Consider the following 17,609-nt stretch of genomic DNA (forward strand, 5'->3'; position numbering starts at 1 on the left):
TGTCCAGGCAGAACGTTGCTGCAGGGGTGGGGACCTCATGGAGAACCTCTGCTAGGGCAGTGCAGAAAGGAAATGTGGGGTCAGACCCTCCACACAAAGTCCCCACTGGGGCACTGCCTAGTGGAACTATGAGAAGAGGGCCACCGTTCTCCAGACCCCACAACGGTAGATCCACTGACAGCTTGCACCGTGCACCTGGAAAAGCCACAGACACCCGGTGCCAGCTTATGAAAGCAGCCAGGAGGGAGGCTGTACCCTGCTAAGCCACAGGGGCGGAGCTGCCCAAGACCATAGGAACTCACCTCTTGCATCAGCATGACCTGGATGTGAGACATGGAGTCAAAGGAGATCATTTTGGAACTTCAAGATTTGACTCCCCCACTGGATTTCAAACTTGCACAGGGCCTGTAGCCCCTTCATTTTGGCCAAATTCTCCCATTTGGAATGGTTGTATTTACCAGATGCCTGTATCCTCATTGTATCTAGGAAGTAACTCACTCGCTTTTGATTTTACAGGCTCATAGCCAAAAGGGTCTTGCCTTGTCTCAGATGAGACTTTGGACTGTGGACTTTTGAGTCAATACTGAAATGAGTTAAGACTTTGTGTGACTGTTGGGAAGGTATGATTGGTTTTGAAATGTGAGGACATGAGATTTGAGAGGGGTCAAGGGCAGAATTATATGGTTTGGCTGTGTTCTCACTCAACTCTCATCTTGAATTCCCATGTGTTGTGGGAGGGAACTGATGGAAAATAATTGAATCATAGGGGCAGGTCTTTCCTGTGCTGTTCTCATGATAGTAAGTTTCATGAGATCTGATGGTTTTAAAAAGGGGAGGTTCCCTGCACAAGCTCTGTTCTCTTGTCTACCACCATGTGAGAAGTGCCTTTCACCTTCTGCCACGATTGTGAAGCCTCCCCAGCCACGTGGAACTGTAAGTCCAACAAATTTCTTTCTTTTGTAAATTGCCCAGTCTCGGATATGTCTTTATCAGCAGCATGAAAACAGACTAATACACATATGAAGCAACGATACACTCAATGACATGCCTTCCCAAAGCTAAAAAAAAATTAAAAACTAGTAATAACTGACAGCGCTGGGATTCCAAACTCATGTGTCTTCAAAGTCTATGTTCTATGTGTGATTTTCCAGTCCTCTAACACACTACCGCAACCTTCTGTCCCACATCTCAAATATTCTGTCTCACTGCAACCACAAACCAGGGTCTGAAGAATTCTAAATCTCCTAACAATATCCACACACACCACCAAGATTGCTTCTTGCAATAGGAGGCAGAATGTAAATCTTACTGCTAGGTTCAATTTTTGTTTCAGACAATAACGAACACGATTATAAAGCCCTCAGCTGTTCCTAATTTACCAATTCAAAATTGTTTCATCTGAGATGACACACAGCTTTCTCAGATACTTAAAGAGATGGGCTGTTATTACTTTTTCAATATTTTTAACCAATTCAATAAATAAGAATTAAATAAAATTAGTCAAATAAATTTTGTCTAAAGGAGGATAACATCTTATAGACAAAATCATTGTGCTGAGTACCTGTCAAGAACTCTGAAGGGTCAGATTTTACCCTACTTGTAAGCCAGTATGTTAGCCTAACACTGTTGTATAGATGCTAGCAGAAGACATGAGACTCCTGTGTGAGAGACAGAGCCCTTTATTGCTCACAACACAGCAAGTGGCATGAACAGCATATTCGGCTCAGTTCCCCTTACTCCCCAAAATCGCATAGGGGCAACATTGATGGGCCCAGATGGATGCATACACATGCAATATTATCACATTATAGGAAAGGAACCTGAGCTGAGGGAACCCAAATCTTTTATCATAGTAAGCATGCCTGCCTTTTGTTCTAAGGGAGACATTATCTTTATTTTATTGGACTTAATTAAGCATGATTGTCTTTTGCTTTTGGAGAGAAATACTATCTAATTCATCCTGCCTTTGCTTTGGTTTGTTTTTGTTTTATTTGTTTGCTTTTTAAGAAAGTATCTTGCTTTGTCGCCCAAGCTGGAGTGCAGTGGCGAGATCACAGCTCACTGTAGCCTTGACCTCCCAGACTAAAGCGGTCCTATTGCCTCAGCCTCCTAAGTAGCTGGGACTACAAGCATGCACCACCATGCTTGGCTATTTTTTTAAGAAACAGGGTCCTGGCCGGGAGCAGTGGCTCATATCTATAATCCCAACACTTTGGGAGGCCGAGGAGGGTATATTGCTTGAGTCTAGGAGCTTGAGACCAGCCTGGGCAACATGGCAAAACCCCATTTCTACAAAAAATACAAAAAAATAGCTGGGTGTGGTGGCATGGACCTATAGTCCCAGCTACTTGGGAGGCTGAGGCAGGAGGATCACCTGAGCCTGAGGAGGTTGAGGCTGTGGTGAGCCGTGTGTGCCACTGCACTCCAGCCTGGGAAACAGAGCAAGACACTGTCTCAAAAAAAAAAAAAAAAAAAAAAGGTCAGGGGGACAGGGTCTTGCTATGTTGCCCAGGCTGGTCTCAAATTCCTGGGCTCAAGCAATCCTCCTGCCTTGGCCTCCTAAAGTGTTGGGATTACAGGTATGAGCCACTGCATCCAGTCTGCACTTTGTTCTGAAGGCAAACAGTATGTTTATCTTGCAAAGTTGTTCACTGTACCAACATCATTGAAAATACAGTTCAGAACACAGGGCAGTTAGTGCCTCACTTGTAAGATGTGCAGAAATACGAAGCCATGGTGAACTGTCTTTGAACATTACCATTCCTTTTCCAGCAGGGCTTAGAAGTTGCAGCCTAACCACAGAAAACATGCAAGGTAAAATATTCAAATATCTTAATATCAAATTATCTGTGGTCCTGCATTTCCAGAGTCTGTGACAGAGGCAAGCAAATTCTGATCCTCACCTTGCAAGCCTCATTCTCCATATTTGCCAGGTAGCATCCTGACTTGACTAATAGCCTTTATCATCCATTTGACAAAATTCCATTAAACATTAACTATAAATTAAGCATGAGATGTTAGGGTAAATCAAAAGCTCAACCAGACACCAACTCTAGGTAATATCAATTCTTACTCCACTCCAACACCAAATAATTCCTGCTTAGATAGTAACCCTTCAGTGAAAGAATGCAAAAAGAAAAACCTCCATTTAGTTCTACTAAAATTGTAGTTTCTATAATATAAAGCTCTTGTGGCTAGACCAATACAGCATCATCCTTGGGGTATGTCACAAAGTTCACAGAAGTCTCACTGACTAAAAAAGAGGGGAGACAAACACTAGACTGGATCTGAACTGCATTTCTGAATCCACTACTACCTATTAAATAGTGCCAAAATCACTTAATTCCTCACTATTTCAGAGCAATTGGTAATGACTAAATATTCTGCAACAACCTAAAATCCCTAGAAGAAATAATCAATAGAAATGAAGGGAAAATTGTCGATTTGTACATAATGATAGGTAATGTTCATAAAGATAGAAAATAAAATGATGGAAATTAGACCATTATATTCATTTCTTGTAACATAAAAAATATATAGCAGAAATATGTCTCCAGGAGAGTGCATAAAATCAACCAACTCAGATACTTATTTCCTAACATGAAAAAGAAATAATTAAATTTTCTCTATTCTTTGGTAACTATTAATATTATTACTCAAAGTTGAGCAGTTACAGTATATAAAATCTGATTAATATGTTCTTAAATGTTAGCAATTCTTCATCTATTTTTCTTTCTAAAAGAACTGTTAAGGCTAGAAACAAAAGCAGCAAGAAAACAGAAGGCACCACAGCTGTCTATCGACGCAAGGATGGAAAGTGTCTTTGAAACATTAGAGACTGATATTGGATGGAGCCTGATGGGAAATGACAACCCCATGGCTCTGGCATCTGCTTCAACAGATGCCCTTTGCAAAGACAGGTGATTTCTTGATTCAGTATTCCCTAGAAGGGTGTTGTACAGGACAAAATAATGAACAGTCTATAACACTGAGACCTTGTTGAACGAGTAAGATGTATGGATTACAGAATTTGTAAGCTACTCCATGAATTAAAATTTTAACCGCAAGTGCAGCAGAGAGAAAAAATAACTTGTAGACATTGGGAAAAAATGCTTCAAAGTTAACAATTATGATAAACAATAACAAGCAGATCTCACTGACCTGAAGCAACCAATAATGGCAGGCTTATTTTGAGCACAGGCACTTTGAGAAGGAAAGGTGCAAACAAAAACAGATATTGAGATATTGCAAGGGGAAACCACAGCTGCTAACCAGAGGGCAGATACGTGCATGCTCAGTAAAGAAAGAACTGTGAGTCTTGCAACAATTAAGCCACGTGGAAAGACAAGACCTTATTTAAAAGAAGGGGGTGGGGGCAGCTCTATGCAGAGTTATCTGTAGGAAATTCTAGTAAGTTTTCCAGTTTCACCAAGAAATAATGACTAATGAATCACTGTAACAGCATTCAAACATCAAAGTGATATTTAAGAATGGTACTATACTTCGACCATTATAAAGTTTATTATGTTTGTCATTTCAAATCAATGTAGTATTACTTATTAAATAGCTATTGAATAATTATATTTTCAAGACAAATACTATTGCTTTATCACATAACTTTTACTAAAATAAAATCCAGATGGAAGAAAAAGATAAACATGAAAATCAAGCTTTAAGAAAAACATTATAGTGACTAGTCACCTAATATTAGAATGGGGAAGGAGTTTCAAAGTGTTAATATAAAGAAAGAATTCACACATGAAAGATTTCTAGGTTAAGTTACATAAAAAGAAGGAAAAACTTCAGTCTATCAAAAAGCAAAAAGATACCAACAACTCATAGATAAAACCTAGGCCAAGGACATAAACAGTTTGAAAAACGAAAACTATCAATGACCAAGATGCATATGAAAATATCTTCAACCTCACTGTAATCAAAATAAATGTAAAAATTATGATAACATAATTTGTTCAGGTGCGGTGGCTCACGTCTGTATTCTCAGCACTTTGGGTGGTCAATGCCGGAGGATCACTTGAGGTCAGGAGTTCAAGACCAGCCTAGCCAACATGATGAAACCCCGTCTCTACTAAAAATACAAAAAATAAAAATAAAAAATTAGCCAAGTGAGGTGGCGTGTGCCTGTAGTCCCAGCTACCCAGGAGGCTAAGGCAGGAGAATCGCTTGAACCCAGGAGGCAGAGGTTGCAGTGAGCCAAGATCGTGCCACTGAACTCTAGCCTGGGTGACATGGGTGACAGAGCAAGACTTCATCTCAAAAAAAAAAAAAAAAAACATAATTCATTAATCAAATGTAAAGGTTTTTAAAGATATTACTTGGTGTTGGCAAGGCTATTTTGAATTAGGCACTTCCATACATCATTGGTGGGAATACAAAATGAGGTAACTTTTCTGGAGTGCAATTTGGCAAAGTGAATCAAGGTCCCTAAAACTGTTCATAATCATTGATCCAATAATTCAATTAATAGCAATTTTTGATTGAAACCTAATAGCAATATGTAAAAAATATGCATATTTCAGGATTATTTAAAATAGTAAAAAATTAGAAACAACTTAAATGTCCAACAATAAGATAAAGGCTAAACAATTTTTACATCCTTAACATGGAATATCCTGTAGCCTTTAAAAATCATATTATAGACTAGATTTCTTAGTATGGAAATATGCTCACAGTATAATAACTAGAACATTTAAAATGTAAAACTATATACACCAAATGCAGCAATAGTTTTCTTTAAAGATCCTACATAAATTTATAAAGACCTACAGGTATGTGCAAGAGGATGAGTGTTGGGAATATAAAGGAAATATACCAAAACATTAATGTTTATTTAAGGTTGCGGGAATGAGAAGCAATTTGTATTTTCTTCCCTATGCTTCTATTTTCCAAATTTTCTACAATAAGCAAGCACCATTTTTGTTATATACATACAAATGGCCAAAAAGAATATGAAAAAATGAAAAATATGAAATGTAAAAATACTCAACATCACTAAGCATCAGAGAAGTACAAATTAAAACAGACAAAATTTTGAGACAGCCAATGTACCACCCTACACCAGTCAGAATGGCAATTACTAAAAAGTCAAAAAATAACAGTTGATGAGGATATGGAGAAAAGGGAACACTTATATATTGTTAGTGAGAATGTAAATTAGTACAACCCCTGAGGAAAACAGTATGACGATTTCTCAAAGAACTAAAAATAGAACTACCATTCCATCTAGCAATCCCACTACTAAGTATCTACCTAAAAGAAAAGAAATCATCCTCTTTTTCTGACTGGAACCATGGAGGGTGTAGAAGAGAAGATGAAGAAGGTTCCTGATGTGCCAGAAACCCTTAAGAAAAAGTAAAGGAATTTTGCAGAGCTGAAGATCAAGTGCCTGAGAAAGAAGTTTGACCAAAACATGCTTCGAAAGGCAAGGAGGAAGGTTATCTATGAAAAAGTGAAGCACTGTCACAACGAATATAGGCAGATGTACAGAACTGAATTTCGAATGGCAAGGATGGCAAGAAAAGCTGGAAACTTCTATGTACCTGCAGAACCCAAATTGGCATTTGTCATCAGGATCAGAGGTATCAACGGTGTGAGCCCAAAGGTCCGAAAGGTGTTGCAGCTTCTTCACCTTCATCAAATCTTCAATGGAACCTCTGTGAAGCTCAACAAGGCTTCAATTAACATGCTGAAGATTGTAGAGCCATATATTGCATAGGGGGTACCCAAATTTGAAGTCAGTAAATGAACTCATCTACAAGTGTGGTTATGGCAAATTCACGAAGAAGTGAACTGCTTTGACAGACAACGCTTTGATTGCTCAATCTCTTAGTAAATATGGCATCATCTGCATGAAGGATCTGATTCATGAGATCTATACTGTTGAAAAATGCTTCAAAGAAGCAAATAACTTCCTCTGGCTCTTCAAATTATCTTCTCCATGAGGCAGAATGAAGAAAAAGATCACCCATTTTGTAGAAGGTGGAGATGCTGGCAACAGGGAGGACCAGATCAACAGGCTAATTAGAAGAATGAGCTAACATGTCTACCATGATTATTTTTCTAAGCTGGTCAGTTAATAAACAGTACCTGCTCTCAAATTGAAAAAAAAGAAAAGAAAGAAAAGAAATCATTATATTAAAAAGATACCTGCACTTATATGTTTATTGCAGCACTATTCACAATAGCAAAGATAAAGAATCAAGCTAAGTGTCCATCAATGGAAGACTTGGTTAAAAAATGGCCTGGCCAAAATGGTGAAACCCCGTCTTTACTAAAAAAAGTACAAAAATTAGCTGGGCATGGTGGCAGGCACCTGTAATTCCAGCTACTCAGGAGGCTGAAGCAGGAGAGTTGCTTGACCCTGGGAGGCGGAGGTTGCAGTGAGCCAAGATCGTGTCACTGCACTCCAGCCTGAGTGACAGATCGAGACTCCGCCTCAAAAAAAAAAAAAAAAAGTGGCATATATATGTATACGTACATATATGTGTATACACACACATGCACACACACACCATGGAATATTACTCAGCCATAAAAAAATAACAAAATCATATCTTTTTTTTGAGACAGGGTCTCACTCTGTCACCCAGGCTGGAGTGCAGTGGCATGATCATAGACCACTGTAGTCTCCATCTTCTGGGCATAAGCAATCCTCCTGTCTCAGCCTCCCAAAGGCTGGGATTACAGGTGTGTGGTACCACACCCAACTAATTTTTTTATTTTTAGTAGAGACAAGGTCTTGCTATGTTGCCCAGGCTGGTCCTAAACTCCAGAGCTCAAGTGATCCTCTTGACTCAGCCTCCCAGAGTGTTGGGGTTGTAGGCATGAGCCACTGTACCAAGCCAAAATCATGTCTTTTGCAGCAACATGGATGGAACTACAGGCATTATATTTGAAATAACTCATAAACAGAAAGTCAAATACCACATGTTCTCACTTATAAGTGGTAGTTAAATAATGTGTGCACATGGACATAGACAGTGGAATAAGACACACTGGAGACTCAGAAACTTAGGAGGGTAGGAGGGGGTTGAGGGGTGAGAAATTACCTAATGGGTACAATGTACACTATTCGAGTGATAGTTACACTAATAGTCCAGACTTCGTCACTATGTAATATATCCATGTAACAAAACTACACTTGTACCCCCAAACTTATAAAAATATTTTTTATTATACTTTAAGTTCTGGGATACATGTGCAGAATGTGCAAGTTTGTTACATAGGCATACACGTGCCATGGTGGTTTGCTGCATCCATCAACCCATCATCTACATTAGGTATTTCTCCTAATGCTATCCCTCCCCTGGCCTCCTACGCAACAGGCCCGTGTGTGATGTTCCCCTCCCTGTGTCCATGTGTTCTCATTGTTCAACTCCCACTTATGAGTGAGAATATGTGGTGTTTGGTTTTCTGTTTCTGTGTTAGTTTGATGAGAATGATGGTTTCCAGCTTCATCCATATCCCTGCAAAGGACATGAACTCATCCTTTTTAATGGCTATATACTATTCCATGGTATATATGTGCCACATTTTCTTTATCCAGTCTATCACTGATGGACATTTGGACTGATTCCAAGTCTTTGCTATTGTGAACGGTGCTGGAATAAAGATACGTGTGCATGTGTCTTTATAGTAGAATGATTTATAATGCTTTGGTTATATAACCAGTAATGGGATTGCTGGGTCAAATGGTATTTCTGGTTCTAGATCCTTGAGGAATTGCCACACTGTCTTCCACAATGGTTGAACTAATTTACACTCCCACCAACAGTGTAAAAGCATTCCTATTTCTCCACATCCTCCCCAGCATCTGTTGTTTCGTGACTTTTTAATGATCATCATTCTAACTGGCATGAGATGGTATCTCATTGTGGTTTTGATTTGCATTTCTCTAATGACCTGTGATGATGAACTCTTTTTCTTATGTTTGTTGGCTGCATAAATGTCTTCTTTTGAGAAGTGTCTGTTCATATCCTTTGCTCAGTTTTTTATGGGGTTGCAGTGAGCCAAGATTGGACCACTGCACTCCAGCCTGGGCAACAGAGGGAACCCCCGTCTCAAAAAATAAAAAGTAAATAAATAAAGTAATTAATTAAACAAAATCATGCTTTCATGTAACTTGTTTTTTAAAGCAAAAAACCCCCCTAATATCTGAATTGTTATGATTAGTCTGATTAATGAAGTAACCAATGGCAAAACATGTATCTTGACCATCTCTAGTACATCAGAATTGATGATGTTCAATTAGTTTTGAGGCAGGAGAATAGGATCTGGAGGCAGGGCCATTTCACGCTGACTTCCTGGAACTAAACTGAAAGGAAAACCCTAACTTTCCACACCTAAGTAATAAAAGAACAAGAGACTAGGCCCTTTGCAAACCCCCACTATTTCTGCATGGCAGATGGGAAATAGAAGGTATCTCTGACTGGTTGCTTTTTGTAACCAATCAGACTTTTGCATAGGAGTGTAACTTTGTAACTTCACTTCAGCTTCTGATTGATTGTTTTTCGCAACCAATCAGACTGACTGCAGGCCAAGTCTTCATTAACACAGCAGTGCAGCTTTGTAACTTCACTTTAGGCTCTGTTCGGTCGCTTTCCACAACCAATCAGATTGATTGGGGCCATCACTTCATTTACATGAGGTGAACACAAAGTGGCCAATGGGAATCCTCTAGCAGGGTATTTGGACCCAAGAAGATTCTGTATTGAGTCTGTGAGAGGCTGCTCAACCTGCTCCCACCCTGTAAAGTGTATTTTCCTTTTCGATAAATCTCAGCTTTTGCTGCTTCATTCTTTCCTTGCTTTGTGCACTTTGTCCAATTCTTTGTTCAAAACACCAAGAACCTGGACACCCTCCACTGGTAACAGTTTGATCTTTCTGCCTAAGTCAAGGTCAACTAGCCACAGAAAATCAAGTAGATCTGTGTATACAATATACATTTTATTTGCATGTTAAGATATGTTAGTACCTTTCTACTGCATGAGAAAGGAAAGTCTAATATAATACGAGAAAGGTCTGCATCAAACTGACTCTCCAGGACAACTTCAGCAGCCTTCCGATTGCAAAACTAAAGTAGTCCTTCAGAAGAGAGGGAGAAAAAAAAAACAAGTGCAAGCCACTGTACTAAACAAAACTAATTGCTTTATCTTTGATTTATTCAGATTAAGACTAATTTTATAGCTACATACTGTACCCCCTAAAATAATACTGTATTTAGAGAGCAAGGACCATCCTTACTTGAGTTATCTGATAGCAAAGCACTAACCACTGAATCCTGAAATTAAAAGCAATTTAGAATAAATTGACCAATTAAAAAGTAATGACAAATTCCACAAACTGGTCCAAAAACATCCCATTTGTTTACATTAAGTGGTCAAGCAGCCCCTACACATCAGCACGGTGGCAGCTGCCAGAAAGACCAAATGGATTCAGATGGTTTATTACTAACACAGACAGAGAAGGCATATCAGCATGGTATCAGCTCCCCATGTCCCTAGTCCTACAGGAGAAACCCAAACTGGAGGGACTAAATGAAAGACAACACACACAGTGGGTTGCTCTGTTGTTGAGGAGTCAATTCTAGACTGCAGCTATGTCATTTTATAGTCACAACTGTGCCTGAAGGAAAGTCCCATGCCTCACCAAAATGAAAATGGGAAATAATAAGCTGCCTTGAGGCAGCCTCCTGTAAGATAGAGAGGTGGATAATAAATGGTCTTGTGACAGTTCCTCACAAGTCTATCTTACCATGTACCAAGGAGGATCACAGAGTATTCCCCCAAGACTTGAGACAGATTGTGGTTGAGCCATGCCTATGTGGCCTAAGTGGGAAAATGCAAGATCACCAAGGTGCCATGGCAGAGCCATTCTCCTACACACAAATAGTATAAGAAGTCAGTATATAAAATTATCACACTCTTTCCCATAATTTAAAGTTTAAAAATTTGAGAAGCATCTATTATAAACTATTGCAGAGAGTCATAGCATTGAACCAAACACTGTTGAGAATTTATACAGAGAATGCATTATCTGTCCTAAAGAAGTTTAAATTTCTCTGGGGAGAAAGCAATGTAAAGTCAGGAGCACAAATGCACCTGGTTGTTTATTAATATTAAACAGTAACTTAAACACCTAATGATAGAGGAATGGCTAAATAAGTTATGGTGCATCCATATATTTTTCTTCAGTGGAACAGTGGCATAAGGAAAACTTTCCAAAAGAACGACATAGAAGAATAGTATACAGTGGACTACAATGGAAAGATGCTTAAGGCAACAATATTATATTGATAAATGTGAGAAAGTTTAGTCATTCATGAGGCTTTTTGCAAGAGAAGAAGCAGTGACTATGGAGAGCTGCTGTGAGTGCCTTTAAGCTCTGATCCTACTAAGGATGATAAACTTCGTAACTGAAAGGTAGCGGATTCCGGGATCTTAACTTTGCACATGGCAAATGGTGGAGAGCAGACAGTAAGAGGACAAAGTAAGACCAAGACATGCTAAAACCAACTTTAAATAATTCAGAGCTATACTACTGAGAAAACTCCTAAACCTAATCATGAAATGTCCATTTATCTCTCAATTTTTCTGGACTTCATCTACAAACATGATTTTCAAAATAAAATTTGTTAAAAGAACATATTAATCCTCAAAACATTTTGTAATTTAGTATTTTCAATGTCAAACTTATTTAACATCATAAACAGAACTTTCAAATCAATTTTAATGAATAGCTAACCTAAATATTTTTAAACAGCCAGCTACTCTAAAATAAAAACATATCTAGTGGCATAGTATAAGAATATATAAAAACTACAGCAAATTTCCAAACTGTTAAAGCTTAATACCCAAATCACTCATATCTCTGCTTATGAAGCAAAAACAATGTATGTCTTTTCTCTAATTTTTCATTTTTAAAAATAACAAAACAATAAAAACAAAAATCAGGAAAACAATGAGAGGCTCAAATACATACCCTGAAGAACAGGGTATATATTTATGAAGAAGTGGAAAACACAGAGGAAAAGCAAAGGGACAAATTGTGCAGGGGGTTAAAAAGGCACCCATGGCAAGAAGCAGGCTTAATTGAACAAAATATGCTGAACAACTACTATGTACCACACACTGTACTACTAGCTATTGGAGTGGCGACAAAGTCACTATACTCAAATAACTCTAAAACCAATAAAAAGGGAAGTGCAAACAAATAACCCATATTTCTTTAATTCAACAATGCATATTTTCTTCTAATGCTAACGTTTTTGAAATCTATGTATGCATTTACTGAGGCGGTGTTTATTTGTCAGAAAAGTTATTAAATTGATGGTGCATACTAGGGTGAAGGAAATATATTCACTGCAATACAAAATCACAGCAGCTATAATAGAGGTATAGAGTAATCACTGTATGTAGAAGATGAGGGGTAAGGGAAAAGACAAAGGCATGATCTGGGATACAAAGAATCAACAGGAGTTTACCAGGTAGAAAGTAGAAGGATATTAACAGAAAAAAAATATTAAAAAAACCCTGAGGCATGGAACAGCATGATACTTTCAATGAGCAGCACATATTATAGTTTGATAGGCTGGAATATAGAGGTCCGAGGCAGTATGAGACTAAACTGAAGTGCAGGTAGGTCAGGAACGCAAACTGGGTTCATCTTATATTAAAAAACCAAACAATATTATATACCATGTTAACACAACAAAGGACAAAAACCATATGATTAACTCAATAGAACAGAAAAAGCCTTTGACAAAATCCAACACCCTTTCATGATAAAAACATTTGAAAAGCCAGGTATGAAAGGGAATTTCTTCCACCTGATAAAGACCATTTACGAAAAACCAAAAACCAAAAAAAAAAAAAAAAAAAACATAGCTAACATTATATTGAATGGTGAAAGACTGAATATATTCCCCCTAAATTTCAAGAACAAAAGAAGAATGTCCACTTTCACAGCATCTGCTTAACATTATTGAAACTAGAAGTTCTAACAGGGACAATTAGGCAAGATACAGAAATAAAAGGCTCCAGATTTGAAAGGAAGTAAAACTATCTCTATTTGCAGATGACATGACATAGAAAATCCTAATGAATCCATTTAAAAGACTACTAGAACAAACAAGTTCAGCAAGGTTGAAGGATAAATGATCACTTATAAAAATCAGTTGTATTTTCTACACACTGGCAATGAACAATCCAAAAACTAAATTTTTAAAATTCCAACTACAACAGCATCAAAAACTACAAAATAGGAAACTACAAAATAATGTTAAAAGAAATTAAAGAAGATATAAATAAATGAAAAGACATCCCCTATTTATGGATTGGACAACTTAATATTGATAAGATGGCAAAATTCCCCCAAATTGATGATTCAACACAATCCTTTTCAAAATCCCAACTTGCATTCTACATTTTCCAAAGAAATTGTGTAGCTTATCCTGAAATTCCTGCAAGGACCCCAGAATAGCCCCAAAAATCTTGAAAAAAAAATGTTGGAAAACTCACACTTCCCAATTACCAAATTTACTACACAGCTACAATAATCAATACAGTGTGGTATTGGGTTAAGAACAGAAATATAGATCAATGAAATACAATTGAGAGCCCAGAAATAAATCTTGACATTTATGGTCAACTGATTTTAAACAAGGGTGACAAGACAATTAGATGAAGAAAAAAATGATCTTTTCAAAAAATGGTGCTAGGACAACTAGATATCCACATGTAAAAGAATGAAGTTGGACCCTGATCTTACATGACACAGAAAAATCAACTTAAATAAGCAGTGAAGCTAAATGTAAAAAAATGAAAGAGCTAAAACTATAAACTCAAAATACATAAGGATAAATCATTCTGACCCTGGGTTAGGCAATGCTTCCTTAGACATGACACAAAAAGCACAAGCAACATAAGAAAATAGATAAAATGAGTGATATCAGTATGTTTTAATTTTGTGTTTCAAAGTAGATGAACGAACAGAATAGGAAAGAAATATTTGCAAACGATACACCTGTTAAGAGACTTGAATACAGAAATTTAAAAGAAAGAAAGAAAAAAAAAAACCTCTTACAACTCAGTAATGAAGACACGAAGACAACCCAATTAGTAAATGGACAAAGGGTCTGAATAGTCATTTTGCTTATGAAAATATACAAATAGTCAATAAGCACATGAAAAGATATTCAACATCATTAGTCATCAGGAAAAGTCAAATCAAATCCACAATGAAATCCTGCCTCAGGCTGTGCACAGTGGCTCACGCCTGTAATCCCAACACTCTGGGACGCTGACGTGGGTGGATCACCTGAGATCAGGAGTTCAAGACCAGCCTGGCCAACATGGTGAAACCCCATCTCTACTGAAAAAAAAAAAACAAAAATTAGCCAGGCGTGGTGGCGCACACCTGTAATCATAGTTACTCAGGAGGCTGAGGCAGGAGAATCACTTGAGTCCGGGAGGCAGAGGTGCAGTGAGCCGAGATTGCATCCTTGCTCTCCAGCCTGGGCGACAAGAGCAAAACTCTGTCTCAAAAAAAAAAGGAAAGAAATACTGCCTCACATCCACTAGGATGGCTATAAACAAAAAGATAAAAACAAGTGCTGTTGAGAATGCAAAGAAATTGGAATTCTCACATACTGTTGATGGAAATGTAAAATGGTGTGGCCACTTTGGAAAACAATCTGATATTTCTTTAAAATGTTAAACACAGAATCGCCATATGACCCAGCAATCTCACTCCTATGTATATAACCAAGAGAAATGAAGACATATGGCTACACAAGAAACATGTATATCACTGTTCATAGCAGCATTATTTATAATATGCAAAAAGTGTAAACAATCCAATTATCCATCAACTGATGAATGGATAACCAAAATGCACAATGGAATATTATTCAGAAAGAAAACGAATGAAATACTGATACATGCTACAACATAAATGAACTTTGAAAACATAGTAAATTAAAGAAGCCAATCACAAAAGGTCACATCCTGAATGAAGTCATTTACATCAAATGTACAGTTGGGGTAAGTCTATAGAGACAGAAAATAGATGAATGGTTGTGTAGGGTTTGATTGGTTGGGGAGGAGGCAGGGAGAATGGGAAGGGATTTATTTGTACAGGATTTCTTTCAGGGGAGATGAAAATATTCCAAAACTAAATTATAGTGATGGCTGCACAGCTAACAACCAATAAACAATATACTTTAAATGTGTCCACTTTTGGTCTGTGAACTCTCAATAAAGGGTTAAAAAGAAAAGAAGTAGGCCAGGTGCAGTGGCTCACCCCTGTAACCCCAGCACTTTGGGAGGCTGAGGCAGGTGGGTCACTTGAGCCCAGAAGTTCAAGACCAGTCTGGGCAACATAGTGAAACCTTGTCTCTACAAAAAAATACAAAAATTAGCTGTGTATGGTAGCACACCCCTGTGGTCCCAGCTACTCAGGAGGGCTGAGGTGGGAGGATCACTTGAGCCTGGGAAGTTGAGGCTGCAGTGAGCCATGATTGTGCCACTGTACTCCAGCCCTGGCAATACAGCGAGACCCTGAAAAAAAAAAAAAAGAAAGAAAGAAAGAAAGAAAAGTAAAGTAAGGAGAAAAGAAGTAGATATAGAATAGAAGCCAAGGCCCTTGGTCCCCTAAAGTTTCACAATTTCACTGAAAAATCACTGAAATGAGGAAAAGGCATATACGTTTATTTAAAGTATATATATGGGAGGCCTCAGAATTAAGACCCAAAAGAGGAATTGCCTATTTTACACTTAGGTTCAACAAAGTATGGACAGCCCAGCTGTGCAGAAATATGACTGGACAAAAATAATATGATCTAAAGCTGACAGACTGAGTGGGGAAACCTAGCAAGGCCTGTCTACCTATTAAATAGATTATTCTAGGCCTCTCTGAGCCTGTATTTCTTTCTCTGGCTGTGGGCATGGCCCTCTCTGGAATGGGGGTCTTAAGACCTACAGTCAAACAAGTTAAGTCCGATCATTTCTTTGTGGCCAGTTTTTACACAGAAAGGCAGAGGGGAAATTCGAGTACTATTTTTAGGTCTTATGGCTGGCTTTCAGGAAAAGCGGTTCTGGCTTCTAGGATCCTCCTTGGGGAAGAGGGATTCTAGTTTCTATGGTTAGCCTTGGAGAAGAATGGGACCGAGAGACAGGAGGGCAGGACAAGGTCAGTGCAAAACTTCTGCTTCTGAGGCTGCTGCTGAGGCCTTCATTTGGGGATATTGTTTTCTGAGCCCCAACATAGGTAAGGATGGATCTGAAAAAAGATAACCCATATGTAAAAACAGGAACATGGAACTCCACCTCACACTATATACAAAAATCGATTCCATATGAATTAAGAACTTTAATACCAAAAACAAAACTAAAACTCTTAGTAAAAAATGTAGATGAATATATTTTACATGTTCTTAAATAGGACACAAAAATAATTGACTATAAAATTCAAGACTGATATATTTGGCTGTATTAAAATTTACAAATTTGTCCATCAAAACACCCCTCAAAAAGCAAAAAGGCAAGTTATAAACAAGAAGATATTCAAAATATACAAAACAAATGATTAGTATAAGGAGCATTTTTTTAAACTCATAGAATTCTATTTTTTTTTTAATAAAAAAAAGGACAACCAACCAACAGAAAATGGGCAAAATAAATGAAAAGTTATTTCACGGTACAGGAAAGACATATGACCAACAGACATGTGAAGAAAGGTTAACATCATTGGTGATCAGGGGAATGTAAATCAAGAAGGACTTCATCGAAATACCATTTTAAACACACTTGGCCAAAATTTTTAAATTTGACAATACTGTTTTGGAGGGCACATAGATTCACAGGATCTCCTATACATGTCAATGGAAACAGAAATTATAAACCGGTTTGAACACTGACATACCATACAACCCAGCAATTCCATTTTCAAGTATATACATAAGAGAAATCCTTGCACAAGTACAAGAGACATGTATAATATTGTTGACAGTAGTGCTATTCCCAAGAGAAAAAGAGGGGGTGAATGAAAATGGGTATCAGTGAGAAAGTGAATAAAGGTGGTATACTCACATGATGCAAGATAACACAGCCATTCAAAAGAATGAACCACAGTTTTACATAACAATTTGGATGAATCTTAGCAATTTAATTTTAACTAATAAAATCCACAGTTAAAGCATAGTGTACGTATTACCTTTTTTAATGTTCAAAACAAGGAATAAGGAAATAAGATTTTGAAACGTATGGTTTGAAAACTGGCTACTGGCTTGAAGGTGTTTTAGTAACATTGTTTTAGTAACATGTTGCAATCAGATTTGCATATTAGAAAGAATGGTTTAGCTACAGTGTGAAGGGCTAACTAATTGAAGTTGAAGAAAACTTGAGGCAGAGAGATCATTTAGGAAACTACTGACAGGTCCAGTTAAAGGTGAGGAATAGAGAATCTGAACATTGACACTGAGAATAGAAAGGAAGGAAACTGATTTGAAAGCTATTCAAAGAGTTATGACCAACAGGCCTTAGTCCCTCACTAGATATAGAGGGTGAGGGAAAGGGAAGAGTGGAGAATACTTC

General features: G+C 37.7%; 1 protein-coding gene and 1 pseudogene across 2 annotated transcripts in view; one reads left to right on the forward strand and one right to left on the reverse strand.

Moving 5' to 3' along the window:
- Nucleotides 1-17,609, reverse strand: part of LRCH2 (leucine rich repeats and calponin homology domain containing 2) — a 129,530-nt gene that overhangs the window by 104,529 nt on the left and 7,392 nt on the right. The gene's annotated exons all lie outside the window — the stretch shown is intronic.
- LOC126945281 (60S ribosomal protein L7-like) lies at nucleotides 6,237-8,061 on the forward strand (annotated as a pseudogene).

Source organism: Macaca thibetana, chromosome X, assembly GCF_024542745.1.
Source record: "Macaca thibetana thibetana isolate TM-01 chromosome X, ASM2454274v1, whole genome shotgun sequence".
NCBI classification, from domain to species: Eukaryota; Metazoa; Chordata; class Mammalia; order Primates; family Cercopithecidae; genus Macaca; species Macaca thibetana.